Here is a 26,023-nt window from a genome sequence, read left to right as displayed (position 1 = left end):
TTTATATAACCATATTCAAACTTCGAGAAAAAATATTTGGTAGATTTGGTTTAGTCATGGGCAAATATCAAGAAAATTCATTTTAAAAAAATGTGCCCGTTTGTTGATGATTAATGAAGAAATTATGGGATAGCCTTATTGGACTGGGCCTGTCTAAGGACTTTCTGATGACGCCCCATGCCTTATACGCCTCAGAAGTGCTTAGATGGAGTGGAGGAATGACTGATTGCATTAGAGTAAACCTACATTGCCTTACTGGAAGGAGTTTGCAACTTCTTTCTCTATGCCCTTTTGCAAATGAAGCACTGGCTTTAATCTTTTTCCTTAGCAAGAAAGGCATATTGCTGTGATATGTTAATTAAGTAGATCTGTTTAGCCAACAACTCAATCTGATGCTTTTCCTGGAAATTTATTTTGTCTAAATATAACTGTAATCTCTAAGAGCAAAGGTGTATTATCATTCATGTCAGAAAGTGACATGATCTTCATACTTGTTAATTTATAAATAAGATAAGGATATGTCGATCACCGGCAGAGAAAATGAAGGGTGGGGAAAGAAACACTGCGTGGCAGCAGGGTTTCTGTGTGCATCTAATAGAGCATGAGAAAATGAGGGTGATGCTGCTTTAGTTTTCATTCCATTCATCACTGAATTTGTGTAGATAATGCAATAAATGAAAACTGTAGTTCCTTCAAGTCAATATAATGCACATGCACTTCATAAGATTGTTAGCTTTCCTAAGTTTTTGCGGCAAAGTTAATGAAAACTTCAGGACAATTGTGAGCTCTAAAGGGAATGAAATCCCTGAAAAATGGAGTGTTCAGTTAGATGAAATGTAGACTAAAGCCATACAGCCTGCTTATGCACATGCAAGTTTTGAGGCAAATGCTGAAATGACAGGTAGCAAGGGGAGAATTACCATGTCTGCTCATAGTCCCAGAAATGACATCCCTTGGATAAAGCTTCCTGCCAGGGGAGAAACAGACTATCTGGTATTTTGACAAGGAAGAGTTTATAAATACTAGAGAAAACTTAAAACTTTGGCAAAGGAGAGGTTATGAGAGAGGGGGCGGGGGCACAGAATCAAATCAAGAATGTCTGGATGAAAAGAAGCCAATTCTGAACAACATTGCTGAAGAATCTAATAATGTGAATTTTAGTTGCAGAGAAGGCTGAAGAGCAGTTTGGGACATCATTTACTTACTGTTCTTATCATGCCATTAAAAAAAGAATATGAGCTTCTGATAAAAATTATTCTCTATAACATCTCATTAAGTTGAGATGGAGAGAGCGAGTGAGACTTAAATAAATGTAGATATTTCTATCTTGGGAGTAAAACATTTTCAGATCCACAAAATTGACTGGGCTGATTTACATTACCTACCTAACTGTAGGATTTCTAACACTGCTGCTCATTAGGGGCAGGAGAAAGAAGAGGATGGCGCCTGGCTGGGGGTCCTATTGAGCTTCAAGGCACCTAGAAAAGAGACAAAACTACTCTGGAAATATTTGCAGTTTCTTCTTCTGACAAGTTTTCATTTTATTTGCTGCATTTGCTTCTGTCTCTATAGCTACTGCAAAGCATACACTATTTATTAAATAAGTGATGAATTTACTCAAAAATTGCAGCCACATGGGCTGCACAAATGCATTTTCCTGTTATTAACATATTTCCAACTTGCAACTCTTCGAAGTCTGAGTAAATGTTTTGACAAGAAGAGGCAGCAAGAACAAATAAGAAGTAGGCTTCTTGAAGAAACTCAGCCCTGGTTCTAACAGCTTTAAAGTCTTAAGAGTGTTTTTGCTGGGGCAGTACCAGATAAATTGCTCTTATATGTGCATGCAAGAGACTAAAATTCCTTTGAAAGTTTATAATTTCTCATGGGAAAACACAACATAAAAGTTACTTTTACTCATAGAAAAACAAAACCATATTTTCCTGTCAACCTTTGCTGTTGGGAATTTCAAACTTTTTGCATTTTTTCCCTGTGATTCTTAGCTGGCCCAAGGGACAGGCGTTTACAACATAATTTACTTTCAACGCGTCTCTGTAAATCATTGTAATACTCTCTATTGCTCGTGGAAAGGAAAAAAAAACCTCTCCATAGGGAGTAAAGTCCCACTTTCCCTAGCCTCCCACAGCCTAAACACAAGCAGAAACTTTCTCTTTTACTGTCCGGTCTCAAAGACAAATATACACAAAAGAAACAGTACAATGTGTATAGGTATGCTTATGACTAGGCTTCCAGCAAAAAGCTTGTATTTTAAGATTAATTGGGAGAGGAGAGATTTGTTCTGGGTAGTATAGAAATTCTAGAAATGCTCAACTCATTCCAGAGTTAGGTGGGTTGCCTTCAGCTAAATAACTTAAAATCTCTTTTCATAGAAATCCTAAGGACCTTTAGCACTCTTGCCATGCTATTAATATCAAGGATCATTCAGTTTTACATGAGAATTTGATGACTTATACACTGGTTGAACCTTCACCTTTTACAACCTTAATGGGGATTTATTAGCTATTTCGCAGTGTGTAAATTTGAATCTAGGTCAGATGAGAAAGAAAAATAGGGCATATCCAGGCCTAAAGAGTAACTTGAAAAGTAATATGTCCAAGCTAAAAAAAAGAAAGAGTGCAAAATTGAACAGATGATTAAAAGTGTCTTAAGCAATCTGAGATTTGAAGACAGACCCTGATAAATTAGGGCTTTATATAGACCATTTGAGTTCAAATTCAGGTGACTAGTGAGTCCAATTCCCACACAAGTGCCGCAGATTAAGGAGTTAAAATACCTTATTAACCTGCTTCTGCTAACTGTCCATAACAGGAAATGTAACCCAGGTGGGTTTGATATTCACAAGATTAAAGCTTATGTCTACCATCAAATGGTCACCACATTAAAGCTGTTTTAATGAGGCCTTGGGAGATAATGAATGAATGTCGCTAATTCACCACAGAGAAGACAGCCTGACCTTCTTCTGACCTCTTTTCTGCCAGGTATCTTAAACAACATATTAGTTCTGCTTAAAGCCAAAATGGGATGGTCTGTAAGATAAAAACAAGCCAAATGCTAGGGAGAATGACTTTTTCTGGTGTTAAAGCCAGAAAAAAATGTCTGTCTAGAATCCTTATAAAAAGAACACTGTGTAACATGATGAAAATCATCCTCAATGACACCTTTATCACAGATACAGCCTTCAGTTTCATCAGGTTTTTTCCCACAGTGCCCTTCAATGTTGTCCGTGACATCCAGGAAAATACTCCTCGGTAAAGGCATGGGTGAAGGACTATTACATAATGTTCTGTAAGGATACAACTCTCTGCAGGTTTAACTTAATCCTGAGTAAATTTTAGAGGATTTAGAGGGACTGCTTATCTTTCAGGTAAGCCTTCATAAGCATCAAGTATTTGATAGGTTTAAGACAGCCTTGGATTGGAGATTGTACTTGCTAGAAAATACTCAGGGTGCAGCAGTTCTCTGTTGCCAATTTATTGTGGTTCCACCTACATTACAGGCAGCAAAGGTAAAAGTAGGTCTTCATGGAAACTGAAAACCTACTGATAGCTTTTGCCCAAATAAAAGACTACTTGTCTGTTGCTAAAAAGTGAGACAAATAAATAACTATAGTTAGAGTAGAAGTGTCAGGTTTGCAATATTCTATTATTTACTTTGGTCATTGAGTACAAAAACTACCAAGCATGGTAAAATAAACACAGATGAGAATTCATTTTAAGACAATTAACAGAGATATAAATGAATGCCTAAGAGTTACCTCCTGAAAATCTCCTTGTTACTCCAGTGTTACATTTCTCTAAGCTAAATTCAGCAAATGAACTCACTACCTTCCTCCCAATGTGGAACATGACTCCCAGGAATGAGCCTCTATGGCACTCCGGGATTTTTTTTTAAAGATTTATTTATTTATTTATTTATTTATTTCTCTCCCCTTCCACGCCCCCACCCCGGTTGTCTGTTCTCTGTGTCTATTTGTTGCATCTTCTTTGTCTGCTTCTGTTGTTGTCAGAGGCATGGAAATCTGTGTTTTTTTTTGTTGCATCATCTTGTTGTGTCAGCTCTCCGTGTGTGTGGCACCATGCCTGGGCAGGCTTTACTTTCTTTCACGCTGTGTGTCTCTCCTTATGGGGCGCACTCCTTGCGCGTGGGGCTCCCCTACGTGGGGGACACCCCTGTGTGGCACGGCACTCCTTGTGCACATCAGCACTGTGCATGGGCCAGCTGCACACGGCTCAAGGAGGCCCAGGGTTTGAACCGCGGACCTCCCATGTGGTAGACAGATGCCCTAATCACTGGGTCAAGTCTGCCGCCCACTCAGGGATTATTACCAGGCACTTACCAGCAATACATTTGGGAAGAGATCTAGACAAAAAGAGGGGAAACATTAAATTAAAAAGAGATTTTATGGCTAAGAGATTTCAAAGTGATTCAGGAGGTCATTCTGAAGGTTTCACGTATGTAGGTTTCAGACAGATTTCACTCATTACTCAGTAAAAAAAAAGTCTCAGACAAAAGTGCTCCCAAAGGCTATAGGGCTGTCTGGACACTAGAAGCAAGCCACATAGTGTCATAAAAATCAACAACCCCTCCGTGGGCCCTATTTGTGAATATATGATAATCTATTTCCTGAATAAAGAATAGTTATACTCATTTATAATGTCCCTACTTTTGATTCTTCTGCTCTTTTTATTTTGAGCCTATAATTCTCAATATATCCATTAAATATATCTTTCAAAGACTTAAACATTTAGATTGTTCATATGTTGTGGCCACCTCCCACTCTCCAGTTTTTCAGGCTTGCCCTGGACAACTGACAAAAAGATGATGATGATCAAATCCCATCCCCAAAAACAAGGACTATCTACAACTGCAAGCAAAATAATTCCTTCCATCTGCCTCATAATATCTAAGTCCCTTCTCAGTCTGAAGAAGTCAAAACAGGCATCATCCAAATCCCTCAATTTTGAGGAATGCACAAACATAAGGGAGGAGTGTAACCACAGACCAAAGTAGATTTATTGATATTGTAGTTATTATCTTGTGTTAAGGGAAGAAACTGTAACATTGATATAAAAATAGAGGTTGCCAAAATTTCAGAAGAGAGGGGGAGGGATGAATAGGTGGAACGCAGTGCATTTTTAGGGCAGTGAAATTGTTTGATATGATACTGTAATGATGGACACATGACATTATACATTTGTCAAAGCCTATAAAACTGTACAGCACAAACTGTAAACAATAATGTAACCTGTAGACTTTGATTAGAAGCAATGCTTCAATCTAGGTACATCAATTGTAACTAAATTACCACACTAATGTAAGATGTTAATAATAGCAGAAACTTTATATGTGGGTGTGGGGGAAGGGGTCTATGGGAATTCCCTATACTTTCAGTATAATTTTTCTGTTAATCTAAAACTTCTTTAAAAATAAAGTTTATTATTACAAAAAAAAGTTATATTGGTGTATTAGTCAGCCAAAGAGGTGCTTATGTAAAGTACCAGAAATCTGTTGACTTTTATAAAGGGTATTTATTTGGGGTAAAAGCTTACAGTCCCAAGGTCCTAAAGAGTCCAACTCAAGGTACCGTAAGAGGTACTTTCTCACCCAAGTCAGTTGCTATGTGTTGAGGCAAGATGGTGGGCAATCTCTGCCTGGTCTCTTTGGGCCTGTTTCTTTCCAGGCTCACCTACAATCTATCAGGTGAAGGGCTCATCTTTCTTCCCTGGGCCACAGGTTCAAAGTTCTCTGCTGTGTCTGTGGGGCTCTCGCTCTCTCCCTGTGTCTTTTTCCATGTGTCTTCTTGAATGGGTGTCTATTTCTATCAGCCCACCAAGTGTGGGGATACTTAACCTGAGTTATACCCCACTGATATGGTCAAATTAAAGCCCTAATCTTAACATAATTTAATAAAAGTAATCTCAGCTGAATCTAATATAATCAATGGGTATAACATCCAGAGGAATAGTTTACAAACATAATCCTTCATTTTTTTTTGGATTCATAAATGATATCAAGCTGCTACAAATGGCTTTACAATGTGTCTGGAAGAAAAGAAATAAGTTACATGAAATCCATGAGGTTTATATAAGCACTGTATGGGAATAGTTGTTCTCCTAAATAAGATTAAACAGAAAGTTTAAGATGTATTAAATGAATATTTTCATTGTAAGTGCACAGTCTCAGCTTTTTAAGGATATCTTTAGCTTAAAATACTGAAGAACACTTAAACAAAAGGGGAAAATCCTCAAAATTATTTTCTGTGCCAGATTTATTTTGGCAGTCACATGCAAGAAACTATGTAGTGTACCAAATTTTGAGTATTGTGTTTGGACACTAATCCATAACTGTAGTCATAAGTTTGCTGACAACCATCTGCTTGGACACTACTCTCACCTCCCTATAAGTGATGCTAAATTAAAATGGTGACACAAATTTTCAGCAGCAAATGTAAAAATGATAATAGCAACTTTGAACACTCACACAGGGTTATGAGTCAAATAGTAATGCTATTTCATTATTAGCTAGGCACATTTAGTTGGAGAACTATCTCACGTTTTCCATCACATCCAAGATTTTCCATCACAACCAAGATTCTTGAAAGAATGATCTACCTTTTCCTTTGCTTCTTTATCTGTCACTTTTCAACCCCCAGCCATCTTGCTTTTTCAGTCCATTATACTGAAGAGTACTAGTTAACAAGTGAAATGGACAATTTTTTTTGTAATATCTTACTTTACCTGAGCCATTTAATGTTATGGAGGTAAGGTAGTGGCTTTAGAAATGATGGATACTGTTAACTCTTTTTGGTATTTTCTTAGAGTCCAGCTGCTGTATATAATCCAGTGACTCCCCACTATACATGTTTAGCCCGACCTCTTACAGAGTTTAAGTGCAATCTACTTAATGACTTCTAGGTATTTACTTTGGAATATCTCTCAGACATATGCAAAATAAAAATCATCAAAACCAAATATCTTTTCTCTGCCCCTACCTCCTTCCTCCCACCCCTGACTCAACATTGACCAAACTTGCCCTTCTGTATCTGGTCTGGTTGATCTTAGGTAAATGTATCACCATCTACTCAATTACTCAGACCAAAAACTTAGAGTTATTCTTGATTTCTCCCTCTCTCTCCTTTTCCATAAATCAATTAGTCAGGATGTCCTATAGATGAAGTTTAAGTGAGTAAAAATGCTTATTCTATTCCTGACCTTTAAACCTATCACTATTTCATTTTCCTATTAATTGAATTTGGCAATATATTAGGCTTCATTTTTGAAGAAGTTTTGGATCATAGAGAGTTTAATCTATGGCAGGGGAGGAACACTGGTGTGGGGTGTTATTGATGGGGGGCACTTGGTTGGGAGTGAGTACTCCAGGGCATGTATATAGGGTACATAAAAGTGTTCAGATATGTGTTGGGTATTTTCATAGCAGTCAGAGTTACAAATGACAGCTGAGGGAGCTGAGTTCCTAGCCAGGGGAGCTCTGTCACATTCTGCAATGGAACAGCAACAATCCCCCAAGTGTAATGGCAAACACCAACAAAGAAGGATGGTCCAATGATGAGCCTTTCATACTGATTACTGTGCTTATGAGCCTGTGTGCCTGAAATATGAACTAAGCCTAGAGATGCAGGGTGCCTAAGAGTTCTTCCTGGGAATCTCCATGTTGCTCAAATGTGGCGACTCTCTAAGCCAAACTCAGCATGTAAATGCATTACCTTCCCCTCCAGTGTGGGACATGACTCCTGGGGATGAGCCTCCCTGGTGCCAAGGGATTATTACCAATCACTAACTGGTGATACAACTAGAAAGAGACCTTGAATAAAAGGGTTAACTCAGATCAACCGAATATCTCAGCCTACATGTGAGATCATGTGCTTCTTGACCTTGAATAAAAGGGGAAAATGGGAAGGCAAATGAGTATATATGGCTAAGAGTCTTCAAAAAAGAGTCAGGAAGTCATCAGAGGGGTTGCACTTATGCAAACCTCAGCAGGATCCTAGAGATAGTCAAAGTAGATATAACCCCAGGTACTGGTGCTCCTGAGGGCTATGGAGACACACAGAATCTATGGTCAGAGTAGATGGTTCTGGAGTTCAGTGCTGTATCAGTGGGCCCCACTTTGGAATTTGTATTCCTGAGTGTGATGGAGTTGGACTCAGATGTACCTTTCTATACATGACTCTTCTGTCACTTTTACTGAACCTGTGGTTGGTGCCAGGGTTGGTGTATACTCAGGAGACTTGAATCCCTGGACTGTCCAATTCCTACTCTCTGGTTCATTGGCCTTACCCAGGTCAGATAACAGGGAGGTGAAGAAGGTCAACCACCACACCAGGGAACCAAGAGTGCCTACAACTGTAAGCAGGAGAATCACATCCATCAACCATGTGGGATTTAAGCCCCCTCTTGATAAAGAGGTGGGGTGGATTTCACCATCCCAGGGTTCACAGGATGGAGGAATTAAATATGGACTAGAGTGGACTTACTGATATTCTACTATAGAACAATTGTGACTAGTAATGGAAGAAATTGTAGCATTGATGTGGAGAAACTTACCGTAGTAGTTGCTGAGGGTAGGGACAGGGAAGAAGAGATGTGATGTGGGGGCATTTTCAGGACTTGGAGTTGTCCTAAATGATATTGCATGGACAGATGCTGGACTTTATATATCCTGCCACAACCTACTGAATGTACTGGGGGAGAGTGTAAACTACAATGTAAACTATTATTCGTGTGGTGCAGCAGTGCTCCAAAATATATTCACCAAATGCAATGAATGTGCCACAATGATGAAAGAAGTTGTTGATGTGGGAGGAGTAGGGTTGGGGGTGGGTGGTATATGGGAACCTCTTATATTTTTTAATGTAATATTTTTTGTGATCTATGTATCTTCCAAAAAATACAATTAAAAAATGATGGGGGTGGGGAGGTGGGAAGTAGGGTTTATGGGAACCTCTTATGTTTTTTAATGTAATGTTTTGTGTGATCTATTAACTTTAAAAAGAGATAATTAAAAAGTAAAATAAAAAAAAACAACATAAATGTGTTGAAGCAAAAAAAATCCAAAACATAATTGGCTTGTTCATTTGAAAATTTCAAACATAACTGGTTCTATGGCTTAAATTCTGCCATTGGTTCTCCTTTGAATCATTCCATTTCTTGGTTTTTCTTCCTTCTCTATTGCTTCCGCTTTTAGTAGATATTACAACTAGGGTAGTCAGATGGTTACCAACAACTCTAGGCTCATGCCCTGTTCTCTCAGCAATTGCAGCTGGAAAAAAGTGCCCCTTCCTCAAAAGTTTCAAATAAAAAAATTGAGAATCAAATCTAATTATCTCTATTTTGCCTGAATTAGATTAAGTGCCTACGTCTGACCCAAACCTGTTGTATAGCAGGATGCAGGATTTCATTGACCAGTTCTGAATGCCATCCTCATAGCTAGAATAGGACGGAAGTCAGTGCCACTCAATCCACAAGCAATGGAATGGCAGAGGGTCAATTGCACAGAAATTTGGGAGCTGTTAACAAAGGGAAGTGGATGCTGCCAGGACAAAGCTATGGGTGTGTACTAAAAGGCCACTCAAGCAACAGAATAATCCAAGAATGTGGATACTTTTTTCTAAAATTGATGCATAATATAAAAATAGAAAAATAAAAGTATAAGTGTATTAAACTGTAACCTTGCTATAGTTTTAACTATCCAGCAGAATTTGATGAAAAGTGGGCATCTGGGTAAGTCTACTAGGAGGTCCCCTTAGATAGCTTGCAAAGCTTAATGGTTTTACTCTTTCAAAATGAGTCCTGAATTTTTGGAGGAAAAAAAAATGTAATTAATTAAGCCATTGTGTCTCAAATGTATATTCATACCTCAAGAGAGTAACTGGAAATTAGTGAAGGTGTTTTTTAGTTTTTTTAGTTTTAAGAATAAAATAACTCAGGAATGACTGAAATCATGGACATCAAGTATATAAAGATTTTCACAGTAATTTTACCTATCAGCCTGTTACTTTCTGCTGAAAATTAAACAAAGGGAAAGGCTTAATCTGCAGAAAGAGGATTTAGATTAGGCATAAGGAGCCTGGTATTTCCATGCATATTGAATATACCTGTGGCTAAAGCAGACCCACAAGTAGCCTTGTCCTGAAGTTGCATTTTAGCTTGCTATAATAATTATAATGCTGAGTTCTCACCCATGCTCCTCTCTGGTCCTCTCTGATGAAGGAAGCAGTAAAGCTCTCAGAGGTGTTAGGTGCAAAAATACTTTCACCACAGGAAGTAAGGCTATGCATTTCTCTTCTCCTACATTTCTATTACATAGTTTTTAATCTGGGAAAGATGTTATTTGCCCAGAATGGTTTATACCAATGATTCTTAATGTAGGCAGCAGAATCATCTGGAGGGCTTAATAAATTGCAAATTGAATTCCCAAAGATTCTGATGCAATAAGTAGGATCAAAAATTTGCATCTCTAACAAGTTCCCAGGTAATGCTGAAGCTGCTGCTCTAGGTACCACACTTTGAGAATCACTAGTTTCAAACCTGCCCTATTCTAATTAAAAAAAAAAAAAAAAAAAAAAAGACTTTGGGATGCTTTTTGAAACAAGTGACTTTGAAATGCAATGGCCCAAATGTTTCTGTACACTAAAGGTATTAATTGTAAGTTTTCATTGATAGGGAGACTTTTCTTAGAAACTTTTTATGAAACTTGGCTTAAATAGACGAGTTTGCTCATTTTTTCCTAAAGTTTTAGGGGACTGGAAATCTTACTTTTAAAGGACTCTGGGTTGTGGCTTTTCTTGGGCAACAGACTTTACTAAAGGTCAAGGTCTATTCTTTTGCATATTGTGTCTCTGCTAATATATTTCTTGACTTCAAATGGAAGACATAGACGTAATCAGACATTCAGAGAATAAGGCTTGGGTCTTTATCATTTTACGAGATGCCCACCTCTTCCCGGTGGAAAATGAAATGTCCAACTTTCCCAAAGTTTTTCCACTGGGTCCTTGTCTGGTATAAAATATCCAATAACGGTATGACACAGACTCAAAAGACTGCATCTTCAGCAATTTAGATGCAAGTGGAGATGAGGTGTTTGGAAAACTGTGTTAGTTTATACATAAAATGACTCTAGTGGGAAAGAAGACACTGTTGCCCAGAATCTCACAGGGAAGAATCTGAATACAATCATTTCATGGCATGTGAGATTGGAAAAAACTATTTCTAAATGAACATATTTTGCAGAATAGGTGACTTGAAGTGTATATGCATAATAAATTATAAATAAATTAGATTTTAAAGCAAGAAAGCAAAGCTTTCTCTTTTTCCTCTTGAGTTAGCAATCTCCCTGGCTTCCTTGAGCAGAAAAGGGCATGAACCCCCAGGTAGGGAAATGCAGTATAAGTTTTGATAAGGGTTTAAGAAAAGGTGAGAACCCTTCTGCTCTAAGTCTTAAACTGGGTTTAGGAAAAGGTGAGAACCCTTCTGCTGTAAGCCGAAACTTTTTCATTTGCTTTGGAGTGGCTAGAACTTTACCGAGAGTGTGAAGGACAGGAGACTCTTAAGTGGGTTTAATCCATTGCTTCCTTCACTTCCTATCCCCCAACCTTGGAGGTTCCAGGTTCTCAGTTTTATTGACAGCACTTCAGTGTCAGCAGAAAAATCTGCCATCATGTCCGGCATTTTGAAAGTAGTTGCTTAAATTGGCAGAAATAGTTCCTCTGCCCTTTTTATATATGAAGAAATTAAGGTTCTGAGTAGAATAATTGAGATAATGCATATAAAGCACTCACTTCAGGGTCTAGCACATAGCAATCTTCTGTTATGCATAAGACACATTGCCTGTCTTCAGGAGACATACACAAATCAGACAAGTAAACAATCCAGGCTAACTTCCACAAGTGTTAGGTATGAAGTACAAGTGGAGAAAAAAGAAAGGAGCACAAACTCATGCAGGAGAGGCTCCAAAGAGATTCACAGAAGATGGAGTCTTAAGCTTGTATAGGAGTTCAGTAGATGGTAGAAACACTATATTGTTGAATGGAGACATACAGAACATGAAACACCATGAAATTTAGGTAAAATGATGCTTCATTCTGACACAGTATTTGTAGGTGTATTTTCTCAGAACTATTTGGTTCCAAACCTGGTAATTCATCAAAATAACAGAGGTGCTATTAGAAAGTACAATCCTGAGTTAACTCTACTGGAGATTCCAATTTTGTAGAAAGGAAAGTGGGTAGGGATGGGATGTTAAAGAGCTCCATATTTTTTAAAAAAGCTCTCTAGGTATTTCTGATTATCAGCCAACTGTGGAAAGACATTGGTTTGCTACAGTCGTTTGCCTTCCCTAATACATACTGGAATCACCTGAAGTACTTTGAAAACTAACTTGTCTTAGTTTGCCAGGACTGCGATGACAAATACCACAGAATGGGTTAGTTTCACAAGAAGAACTGATCATCTCATTGTTTTGGAGGCTTGAAGGCCAACATCAAGGTATTGGCGGGCTTGCTTTCTTCCAGAGTCTTTAGTGTTCTGGCAATGCTAGCAGGCAGAGAGAGAGAGATGACTTCCACTGACCTCCACCTTCTTCTGACTGACCGTGTCTGGATTTCATTTGCTTATACGAACTCCACTCATATGGATTACAGCATATCCTTATTCAAGTAGCCCTCATCTAAATAGGGTCTTTGACGTTTCTGGTCCTGATTTTAAAAGTCCAAACTTTAACTGATATTAACTTCAGAGATCCTGTTTACAAATGGGGTCATAACCATAGGAATGGAGATTAAGACATGAACTTGTCTTTTGTGGGGGACATGATTCAATCCCCAACATACTTACACCTGGGCCCTGCCCTAATATCTCTTTTTAAAAATTCTCCTGGTAACAGTAATGTGCAGCCAAGGTTGAAAGTCACTAGTTGAAGCAGATAAATACATTGTGTTTAGCAAATGCCAGAGGGAGGAGAGATTGGGATAGAAATAAAACAAATATTAGAAACAAGAAGGCACTCTTTTAGAAGTTTTATTATGCTTTATATTTTTGAATCTATTTTGTTTTTATTATTTTAATTCCTGGACCTCCCAGCAAAATAGGGGAAGGTGAGTATTAGTTCTAGGTCTTGTTTCCACAAAGCAAATCAGCCAGAATCATTCCTTTTGGTGGGTGCTAGAAGTAAGAATAAATGAAGAAACATTCCCGAACAATCCGACTCTAAAACAGAGCATAGTCTCTGTCCTTTTTGTAAGAAGTGGGATAGCTTACCATGCCCTTTTATCCTACAAATGACATTCAGTGTGTGAGGATTTCTGAGTTTCACTGTGGTCAAAAATCAATTTTGGAAAAAAATATCCTATAATTTCAGAATCCTCTTTTTAAATATATGTGTCAAGTTCATTTACAAAGAAGAAAGAAAAGATAAGCCATGTGGTGAGAGATCCATCAAGCAACCATTAATCTTTCAGATGGCAAGTTTCCAAGAATCAAGAGGATGACACATTTTGGAAGTGATCATTTAGGTAACACATTTCTATTTTAAGTTTATATTTATAACCATTGGGAAGATACCACCAAGAACGGTGGATTCTTGATGAGTCTTAATTCAGTTTGGTCGCATATAGGATGAATGTATTAAGGTTTTCCATTAGTTGGGTTGTTTGTGGTTTCTATCTTTTATTTGGTCTATAGAAACCTTTATTTTTGTGATGTACATAGCCTAAAAAAAATACAATTTACAAAAATAATGGGGGTAAAGGGATGGGAAGTAGGTTATATGGGAACCTCATGTTTTTTAATGTAACATTCTTTGTGATCTATTAACTCTAATACAAAAAATATATATAAAGAAACCTTTAAAGGTTTTGAATAAATCTGAAGAAACCAGATATAATACTGAAGCTTGTTATGATTTATATTGAATTCAGGTCATGGTTCAAATATCACCATGAAACAAAAATGAGAAAGGTGGTTTTCATAAAGATATTTTCTGTAATTCTTGAGAGTTGGATTAAGTAACTTAGAAGTAGATGTACTTGAAGTTTTAATGTTGGTGTAGTGATGCTTGTCACACCATTTTAAAAGTGAATAGTATATTTTAGATTAAAGTTGAGGAATATTCCATTAATTTTTGATCAAATTAGTACAATTTTCCTAGCCCTTTTTGGTCATATTTGCCAATGGCTTGTTCCTGTAGTTAGTTGATGGAGATTCAATGTTGAGAATCATTGCAGTAAATTTATATGTAGGAATAAATTTTATTTGTATTTATGCAAGGCATTTTGCCTTTCCTCCAAACCTTATTTTCTCCCTCTCTTCCTCCATTTGGGATAATTTGAATATCTGTCTTTCTGGTGCAGTAGCACTATTTTAATTCAAGTAAATCCTGAGGTGAAATAGCATTCCTTGGCTTAAGTCCCAATTTTATCTCAATGCTTCTGTCTAATGAGCATATACTTCTTAAGTCTTAAAGCAAAGAAATGCTCTTGTGTGTATTTTGCATTAAATGCCCAAAATCTTTTACATAGGTCATAGACTAAACTTCAGTGTTGGCCATTAGTAACTAAGCAATACTATTTGTACCATATATCATTTATTTATAATATATAAATGTTTTATGTTATGTGGAGGTACTACAGCAGCTTCCTGGTTTTTCTTTATGATTGAATTTCCTGCATGGTATTGTAGAGGATGCAATGTGGCAGAACTCAAATGAGTAGGAACAGTTCTCTAAGTCGTGAATCCTATCTCACCTCAATCCACTTATTACCATATTTCTCATCAATGAACTCCTTATATCCCATTAAATAATTAAAGAGAAGGGTTGATTTATTTCACTTTCTTTTATCTATAATGACCTTAAAAGAGGAAGGCAGGCGAGAGAGGAGAGAGAATGTTGATCGTGTTAATAACTATATGTTGTCTTTCACCATGGTTTGCAGGAATAGGAAAGAGCTAGCTCAATTTCCCTCTTCCTTTGCAGGCCCCTTGGGACGGGAAAAGCACTCCAGATTGGCCCTATAAAGCATCCTCTTATTCTCAGCAGGTGCCAGACTGTTTTGGCATATTGCCCATATCCATATAGATGGATACATATGTTGCACGCATGTGTGTCTCATATATAAATTATATGCCTTTATAGGGACTCCAAACGTCAGGTAAGCCTGGGAAGGGGAGTAAGACCATACCACACTGCCTGATATGATCAACATTCTTCTTTCCAGAGACTACAAAAAAAATACACACATCCTACCTGCCTCATGTCATTCTAATAATCAGAATTTTCCCAAAATTCAACAGCATTAAACATTACAAATGTTGACTGGTTATTATAATTTATGAAAAAGTAAGAATAATTAACAACATATAATTAGGCTACAAGTACATTATGAATATGGCTAACATGTTCTATAGTACTACCACTTGACTCTGAAGGTTGTGAAATTCTTCTAGATCTTTTTTTTCCTTCCCCTATTCAGAGCTTTGCCATAATCACTATATTTGGGGAAAATGTTATTCTTGTTTTGATTTGGCTTTGTGAAAAATTAGCTGTTACCCACTCATAACAAAAAAAATCTAAATTTCTACTCCAGTCTGAAGCTTTGCTGTATATCATTTATTCCTTCACTCATTCATCCATGAAATATTTATTAAGTGCTCAAGGATCAACCCTGTCTTTTCCAGGTGAAGGACTTAAACTGCTACTTAATTCTTCTTCCCCAGACATATATACTCATTTTGCTCCTTTCACAAAAAGCCCTGCGAAAAACAGATTAAAAAGCTAACAAACAGTAGCTCCACATTCCATTCATTGATTTTTGCAGTGTTACCCTATAAATCAGTGTTGCTGCTTTTCCCCACTCCTTGTTAAATTTATTTTTTGAAAAATATAAGGGTTTTTGTTTTGTTTTTTAATTTATAGTCAAAAACTGTTGGGCCACATAATGAAATAAAAGATGTCTTCTGGCCTATGAATTCCAACTCCTCTTAACACAAGTTTTTTGCAGAGCAAACTTGAAAGGGGAAATGAAGACAAAGCAAAAGAGTGAAAGAGGAGACTGCCCCTTGTCAGAGGAGAAAAAACAAGCTTTATTCCTCTTTCACCCAGTCTCCTTCACTTGCATGTCCAGAAACATGCATGTCCAGAAACATGCATGTCCAGAAACATGTCTGGACTCACGTCCAGAAAACAAATCTGGTTGGAATAAAAGTATATTAAAGTGCACCTTAATAAAAAACATGGGCATGTCAGACACCCAGGCAAAGAACTAGAATTTTATACACAGGTAAAACGGTATATTTAATATTCTAAAAAGCCATTGGTCAAATTTTCCTCCAGGCTTATGCCAATGCCTGCAATCTGAAAGTGGCATCCCCAGGCTTTCAGGATGGGCTCTTGCACAACAGCACCGAGGGGCGTTGCACATATGCCAAGCAGCGGGACAGGAGCCGCCATTGCCAGCTCAGAGTAATATAGTCACGACCTCTCATTCCGTGTCTCCAGGAACTACCATTTCACCAGACCTGAAGAGGTGGCGGGCACCCACTTCCCCGGAACGTGCGGATGGATCCAGGAAGACATTCGTCCACCTCCCTGGCAAAAGTCTTCATACTTCTTCCCTGACTTCAATTTTAGCTTTAATCAAATTGAGATTTATTTCTTAACCAAGGAATCAATATGTAGAATGATGAGGTAAAAGGGAGTCAGAGACTCTCAAAAACAATTGTTTTTCCAAGATTGCAGCCCTTTCTCAATTAGAGGAGTGGATATCACCATCCCAGAATTCTCAGGATTGGGCAATTAGCTATGGTCTAAAGTGAAGATACTGGTATTCTACTATAGACTTAGTGTAATTCTAGCAATGGAAGAAATTTTATCATTGATGTGGAGGCAGTGGCCACTGGAGGTTCTGAGGACAGGGAGAGCGTTATGCTTATGTTAAGTTTATATCCCTCTGGTAAGTAGACCCAGAAACCTGCAATGAAGGAAACCTCCCTATTAATTATGAATCACAGAAAGAAAAAAAAAATAGAGATGGGACAGATTGACAAAATGACCTCTGGGTACTTGCGCCTCATCACCTCATCCCAATCTTCTTCTGTACCCAAGCTGTAAGACCTAAATTCTCCACAATTTCGACAATAGGCACACAAATACCCTCCATTAGGAAGGAAGATGAATAGAGGTTATATATTGTTTGAAGGGAGATTTTGCAAATTGGGACACAGTGTAATGTCTCTACAGATGTATCACTTTTAATCTAAAATTTATATTTTAATGACTGAATTTTTCTGTTTGAGAGGACTTTCATTATTTTTATTATCCAAGTAATTATATACATAAGCTTCTAGACATTTGGGAGTAGTATCCAAATATCATGCTTATCAGGTTTTTCTTTTTGAAAAATTCTCATGACTCTGCAAGGTGCAGTGTAGGGAGTAGTTTTTAAGAAGATGACCACAGAGATGATCACATCTCTGCACTAATAGTTTCAGAGCTGTTTGGAGTTACTTTACTGAGACATCAAAAACAATTTCAAAGGATTCTTTTTTGTTTTTCTTAGCATCATGTGAAAACTAGATTATTGGTGTGTTGGCTCCAATTAGGTTTGGAGATTTGATTTCTTTGAGTTCCTCATGGGATCTACACTTTAAAATAAGTGATAATGAAATGAAAATTTACCTTTATTCTAACCATATAGAAACTAATATCACCAGTACCTTGCATAGCAGCTATTAAAAGGTATCCTCTATAAAGGTTGAAATAATTTTACACAGCTCTTTTCCAGTTTGGGCTTACATGGATCACCACTGACTGAGTGTACATATGTATGTGTGAGCATGTAAATGTGTTTGTGTATGTGTGTGAAAGAGTAATATTACATGGCTGCTTTATTGAGAATCACTAACACTGCAATGAAGGATGCTTCTTTACAGATTATTTTTCTTACTTTTGTACATATTTATGTTCAGTGCATTTAGGGATCCCATGCTACTCTATGCCCACCCCTTACCCTAAATATCTAACTCCTGCCAGTCTTCACCCTGGTCATAACCTTTTCATTAAAAAAAAAAAAAGGAAACAAAGATATTGGATTCACACGAGTGAAGTTACAGTGCTGAGGGTTGTTTCTGGCTTTGCTGTAAACCAAAGCTCTGACTGAAAACATTTCAATGGAACAGGAGACTGTGGGTTTTTGGAAACAAGACTGCACTACCTGATGCTTGGTGGGTAACAAATGACTGCATTAGGTGAGCATGTTGGAAGTTGTGGATGTTTCTGCAAGCAGCTGGACAGTTCTTTCCAGTTCTTCCAGACAGATTGCCTGCACTATGTTTTTACAGTTCAAATGATTTTTCGAGATAAGGTACCACTAGAATCTAATACCCTTTTTGGCAGTAAGCTATGTGTGTCTTCTCAAGGGCTTTAGAGTCTGTTTTATTGTTGCACCTTAGGTTATATTAACATGGAGTGCAAGAATTAGGAGAGAACTAGGGAATACTTTTTGGAATATTTCACAACGTCTGCTAGAAGCATGGGAAAGTTATGAAAATACTCTAGTTAAACTTGCCTACCCCTGTGCAAACCCCCCGCCCCCACCCCACCCCACCCCCATGCATAAACCTGTAAGATAAATGCTAGATTCTGAACTGGGTCTGAGTTTTCTCATTTTATTTTCGGGTTTACAGATTTGCATAGTAAAATCCCCGGATTTCATTTTACAAGGAAAGGAGAAGATGTGCAAGCTTCTTTAATGGAAAATTGTGCTCTGAATTTCTTTTATTCTTTGTTTGTTTGTTAGATTTACACAGCACCTTTGACATTAAGTCTGGGGCACTTTCTTAGGTCAGCTCCTTCTCCACCTTTTTTAAATTGATCACTTGAGATGTAATCTGTGAAGCACCTCAGTGATTCCCTGCGTGCTCCCACTGGCATCACGCTGGCTGCTCATGTCGGAACCACAGAATACATGTCAGATCTGTGCAACGCCAGCTCTCGGCGGAGAAAGACATTCATCAATGTCTCATTGCAACTGAGGCTCACTTTGGGAATTTTTGTTGTTGTACAATTGTGGCCAGGAGAGTAATAAAAAAAAAATTGCAAATAGACAAAAAAGTGCAGTTGGTTGTTATTTTTGCCCCTTTCTATTTCCATCAAAGAATAAGATCACATCAGAAGATGTACATTTCGTTACGTTTCTGTAACGCTAGTGCTAAAAGCCACACGAATCTTCAAGGAGACAGGTGATCCCATTGAAACCAAGTGAGAAGAGACAAGCCAGGGGTCTGGGAACGAGAGTGATGACACATGGCTGTGCAGATCCACTACTCTGTGCAAAACTACTTCTCTGATGAGTAGGCTTTTCTTAGAAGCCCCTCAGTTTTTAAAACGGGGACGGGGCTTTTTTAAAAACTGCCTTGGTTAATTGTCAGCTCACACCTTTCTTTAATGAGTTTCCTAGAAGTTTATGGTTAAGCTACCCGGGTGACTCAGGTAGGGTTTCCGTCAACTCCAGCAGAGATTGTCAGAATAGGAAAATGGGGGCCCATTTTCTGATTAATGAAAATAATAATTATGTACAGATGAAAGCAAAGCAAGAAAACAAAGCGCTTCCATGTTACTTTAAACAAAGACGAGTTAAGGCCTTATCTTAACTATGCATTGGCACCGCAATGCGAAATGGTCATGCAAAATTAATTTTTAATGTGTTCAATTTATATTAAAAATTTCTGCAAGTGTGTGAATTTTTTTTCCAAGGCTGGAGTGCTACTTCATTTACAATATTCCCTGAAGGTGTTTTTTTTTAAAGAGACTCTTAAACTGAAGCCATTTTAAGGGTTTTATGAGACATTATGTGAGCTTTCATATGCAAGTTAGTCGTTAAGTACCAGATATTATATTCTGTAATATGCTTAAGTGATATTAGAGGCTGTATATAGCCTGCAGTAATGGCTATTGCTGCTTTTTTAATTTATCAAGAAAATGTTGCTTAAATAAGGAGCAAATCAATGCTGGGTTGTACAAAATATAAATGTAAGGAAGTAAGAATATTTTTTATATACTTGCTTCTTCCAGCATCACAGAAAGGGGAAAATACAACCTACTTTCAGGGCTTGTATTGACAGAAATTGTAAAAAAATAAAAAAATAAAAAAGGCCGTATAAAAGTAAAACATTATGTTTAGAATTGGAAACCTCCTAAGAGTACACAGAAGAGCATTGAACAATGGATACTCATTGTTACTCAGTGCTTCTTGATGGGTATAAGGATGAAGTCTATCTTGATGGGTATAAAGGTGAATTTTATGCCTTTGATAGTTGTTTTTTGTTTGCTCTTTGCCATTTGGACCAAGTAAAAGCTCTCTCTTGGATTTAAACCAGTTAAGTGTTTCGACTATTCTGCCTACAAAAAAAGATATTTCTATTAAGCTGGATTTATTGGTTAATCTTTGAAAAGCAGGGGTGAGGTCCCCAACCTGGTGAGAGAAACTGACTTAAAAAAATTTAAAGACAGATTCATGCACAATGCTCCCCCTCCCTATGATCTGACAACCAGCAGCCCCTCCGCCTGGGTCGTGAGGTTGATAATTGTAAGGATGTTCAAACAGTCTTTTAATGTGGTTCTAAACTGAATTTCTATTTGGCAAGAAATAAGACATGACTAGTTATTGACAAACTATGTTATTGTAACCAGGGAGGTATCAAGGATATAGGAGTTGGCCCTAAAAAGAAATCAATTCTCCTTTTTCAAAAATTTTTACATCAAAAGTTTGAATAACCTTAAGCAAAATTTGGTAACATAATTTGTATTTGATACTTAAATTTTCATACTAACAGAAAATAGTTCCTTAGCTGAATTATCTCTTGAACTTAGATTTGAGATATAAATTACTGCATGGAAGTATTGGCTGATTTTAGCTTCCTATTTTAAAAAATGGGACTTAAGAAATTCATTTGGACTTTATTTATTAATGCTTACAAGTATCTGGGCTCTATAATCGAGCCAACCTTTAAAATGAACACACAAAAATAATTAGTATTCCCATTTTAAATGTAGCAAGAGTTGTGATTAATAATTCGGTGACTGTTTTCCCCCATTCCGGATGTTTTCAATATTCCCACTTTCATATATATATTTAGGTTTCTTAAATAATGTCTTAAATATCACTGAGTGCTGTGGAAAATTTACAAACTGATCTCTCATTTACTTGGAATACAAGAAAAGACGTTCAATTAGATTTTTCTTGACATTGTGCTTAATGAGACAAATAATAAGAAACCAACATACAAAACAACTTTCAGAGAACATTATAGTCTCAGGACCTCTTTAGTCCTTTCATATCTAATGTGTGGGTTAACGATTTTTTATTGATTAATTTTTATATTCATTCCACAAACATTTACCAAACCTCAACAATATTCCTGACATAATCCCCTGAGGTTCTGAGAGCAAATAAATTGCCTTCAAAATTACCAACAAAAAAGTAAATAAAATTCAGTAAAATTCCAATGCCCAGTGGAATTGTTTCCTAATTCTTAAAGAATGATTACCAAACTGTCTTATATTAGTGAGATAATCTGAAAAAATCTTGCTTATATTTGAGCTCTCTATGGCCAAAACAGATTTTCTGAGTTCTCTGAAGTTATTTTCCTTCTTGAGATGAATGTCACCATATCGACTAACTATCCTTATTGTCATTTTTTAAAATATCAACACTGGCAGGCAGAACTTTTTACATGCAACCCTTTCAAGCTGTAGACTGTATTCACAAGTTTCCTGGCCACCCTGGGCCCCAGTAAACCCAAAGCTGCATATTCACAATGAAGACAATATTCTAACTTAGCCCTCCGCCTTCCTCTGCCCAGCTGCAGATTTCTCTCTCTTCTTCGTTTTCCACTTTGCATTATGATTAAATACATTTAAAATCAAAATCATCTTTTCCATTTGCCTTCCCTCTCCCAGCTGCTGGTTTCCACCCAATCCTTTTGGAGTCAGAATTCATACGAATATTTAAACTCAAAATCATCTTCTGCTTCCTTGCCCTGTGCTAGCAGCTGCAGATAACTTCTCCGGGTACTCTTCTGCCTGTAGCTCACCAAAACCTTTTTCAGAAAAATAATATGAAGTTGGTTTTTCCTTTCTAAACTGCTATTGCTTTCAGGGTTCTTATATGAACCTGTTTTCTTTATAAGGAATATGATCTTGTCAGAAGTTAACTGATTCAAATAGAGGGCCCCGTCTTCATATTAATTAATATTGGTGCAAAATGGCATCTAAGGCTTTCTGAAGCACTCGTTCTTATAAAACATATTCAAATACCTAGGTACATACAGTACATTTTTATCAACACAGAACAATGAAACTGAACAGTGCTTAGCTCTACCAGATCTTAAAATAAACACTCAGAAGAAATAAGGAGAAATAAGCAAATAAAGTTTTTGGCAGAGAGTTTATTTATTTAGCAACAGCAATGCAGTTGCTTACACTTTCTACAAATGCTTTATCTCTTTTTCCGTAGCACCTGTCCCTGAGTGAATAGAACCACATCTGTCTCATCTTGGCATAACAAGCACACATCTACATCTGCGAATGATGATTCCATTTTTGAAGGAAACTGTGTATACTTTTGCACTCCTGCAGTCTGGTAAAAACTATTACACAATGGATTTTGTGCAGGCAGACTTCTAAATAGTGAATAGAAAGTTTGGAATTCTTACAAAAATATTGAATTTGCAATTTAAGAAATTCTGAATTTTACCTATATCTATGTTATGCATATTGTACATGTGGTGGTACATAATATTCTCTAACACTAGATATGGGATAAAGAAAGGATTCCCTTAGTAAAAGGTACAATTCAGAAAAGAAAATGCTTCAGTTAAATCTTCAATATGTTACAAGTTATAAAACGGTAATGATTTGCATATTCTTCAAAAATATTTTCTGAAAGAACAAGATTAATCTTAGGTAAGGAAGAACTTGGGCTCTCAATTGGCACAAATTAGAGTTAATGATTATGATAATTTAGGGCATTTTATATTTTGCACACTTCGATTTTTATATAAATATCCAATCTCTATGCAGAATCCTCTAATAATTAAGGAAAGGGTGAGCAGAGATAGAGGATTCTGGAAGCCATAACTTCAGAAACAAACCAGAAGCTACAATTCTGAAGATACGAAAGAATTCTTTCCCCACACCTATACCAGTTTCTGTGGCCTCTGTTTGATACCAGACACGTGGGCATCACTGTTTCTCTTGCCCCATCTCGCCTCCCTACTTTCAGTCAAATCACCTGGTTGAAGATCATTTCACTCCCAATTCTTATGCAGGGTCTTGTTGAAATTCCCCGTCATCTTTTAAATGGATTCTGTAAAAAGCCTCCAGACTAACCTCTGGGCCTCAAGACTAGCTTCTCTCCAACCGGGGCTCCCATGGCACCCAGAAAAAACATTCCTGACTCAACTCTGATCTCAGAATCTTTTATTTCCTTGCTTAAAACCCTTCGATGGTTCCCTATCACACTCACGAGACCGCTCAAACCCGTCCTCTCACTGCGGTTTACAAGGACCTCCCAGTTTTTCCCTCCTAGACTCGGAAGCCAGGGAGACTTTCCACTCTTTCTACCTTCCACTGCCATTCCCCACTGTTACTCCAGCCCTTAATGAATTATTTTCATTTCCCCAAACTTTCCATGTTCATTTTCAAACCCCGCTACTCCCTGCTCTCCCCTTGCTCCCTTTCTCCTTTGCTATTTCTGAGCTTTTTCTCCTTTGCTCTTTCTGAGCTTTTTCAGGTTATCCCTTCTACCTGGAACAGTTGGCCTGCGTTCCCTGGCAGCCCTCTTAGGCTTTGCTCTAAACTTGAATTTGGATTTTTTTAGATTTTTAAATTTTTAGTTCTTCTGAATGGTCATACTTTAAAATATGATCTCGAGGGCAATAGCATTTCCTGTACAAGTAATCTCTCATACTACTACGTAATGTACAGATGTACAGCAAGTGGGTGCAGGAATTACGAACTCAAACCTCATGGCATTCTCATTTGTTTGTAGATGTTTTATGATATGCACAACACTGCCTTAGGCACCATGAGAACATATGAAAAACGCTGCTCAAAAGGTGTGTAATATACTTATGAAAATAGAATTGAATGCAAGCAAAGTGTGCTGATACACAAAATAGAAATCATACAAGCAGGGTGTACAAAATACATGCATTATTTTGCCATTTAGGGGAAAGAGTGAGGAGTAATGAGGGAATTCCGTTGACAGCATTAACCTTTGACATACCATTATGGAGAAACACTTTCTCCTTACATGAATTTTTCCTCCAAATAAAACAGCCAGATTTTTGATAATGCAGATGTGATGATTTGAAGCTTTCAAAGGTAATCCTTTGAAAGGATTCATAATCTCTTTTTAAAAAAAAAAAAAACCATTTTATTGTTATATATTAATAAAGCATACAATTTATCCAAAATGCACAACCAATGGTATTTGGTATAGTCACATAATTGCACATTCATCACTTCAATCACTGTTAGTGCATTTTTATTATTTCAATAATAATAATAATAAATAAAAACTAAACAAGCCAACAACTTGTTATCATCTCCTTAAGATTCATAGGTCTTGTGTTTATGAAGCTTAGCTGGTCTCCTTTTCTGGAAGTTTGTTTGTTCTCAATCACTCTATGGTAAGAAGCAAGGACAGCTGCTCTCCACAGCTCTATCTCTTCTTACTGCTAAAGAGTCCTGTATCTCACCTAACTTTGGAATTGCACTAGGTTCTTGGAGAAAAAGCTGTGCCTGCAAACTTAAATGGGTTTTATTTTTATTTCAAGGACACAGGCTGCCCCAGGGTGGGTGCTGAGCTGTTACATTACCATCTCTTAACTTTCCGCGGGAAGCTACCAGCTAGTCTTCTCTCTTCTGTACTCAGCTTTTGCCCTGAGATTGGAACTGCCATGCTGACCATTAGCCTGTACATACTAAGTATTTTTTATTCATTGAGAGGGGAAAAGAGCAAACTACATAATTTACCAACCCTCTCTAGGTGGTCACACCTTCCTTTTCTCTCCTGTCTGTCCTAACCCAGCTGCCATCTGTTTTCCTAAGCACCCCAGGCTCTCTTGTACTTGACAATGCATTGTAGTGTTACATGCAGAAAAATGAGCTGTGATAGAAATCTGAAATTCTTTTTCTATCTATAGTGTGTCCAATTTCCTGTGTTTTGTTGGTTGCAGCCAATTTGTGTATGTATGCTTTCAAACTTCCTTTTGTGTATCTGTATTCCAAAGGAAGAATGAACAAAAAACTCAACCATAAGGGTTGTAAAATGTGTATTATTTACTTGGTAGAACTTTGGATTATTAAATAAACATATAGCAGGAAATTATTTAAAACACATATTATGCACCCAAGAGAATAAAAGAACTTGTTCCAATCTAGTGGGGAAATTATATATTTAGGACATTTTTCAAAATAATAGTATTCCATCAGTTTTACTGGTCAACTGAGTATGAATTTTAGATATTGTTAAAAGACATTGAAAAGGGCATAGATAAGAAGGATCACTATTTGCTGGATATGGTTTTCCTTTAACTTTAGACATGCCTATTATTTACAAATTTTTCAACTTTCTCAGCTGATCACTGCCCTTACATTTAGCTAACATGATTATCTAGAAAAATATCTGCAATAAAATGCCCAATAATGAACAATAATCTTTTAAAAGTTGCAATAAAGACTTTGGGTCATTTCTTTAATAGCATACTTTTCCTTCTGAGAGAAAAGGGTAGGGCTGATAAACACACATACATACATATCCTTATTAGTGATTTTTTTTGAGAGAAGTTGTGGATATACAGAAAAATCATACATAAAGTACAGGGTTCCCATATAGCACCCTACTATTAATACCTTTCATTGCTGTGGTATATTTGCTACAATTGATGAAAGCACATTCTTATAATTTTACTATTACTATAGTCCATGG

This window comes from Dasypus novemcinctus, chromosome 7 (genome assembly GCF_030445035.2).
Source record: "Dasypus novemcinctus isolate mDasNov1 chromosome 7, mDasNov1.1.hap2, whole genome shotgun sequence".
NCBI lineage: Eukaryota > Metazoa > Chordata > Mammalia > Cingulata > Dasypodidae > Dasypus > Dasypus novemcinctus.
This window is presented reverse-complemented; position numbering follows the sequence as displayed.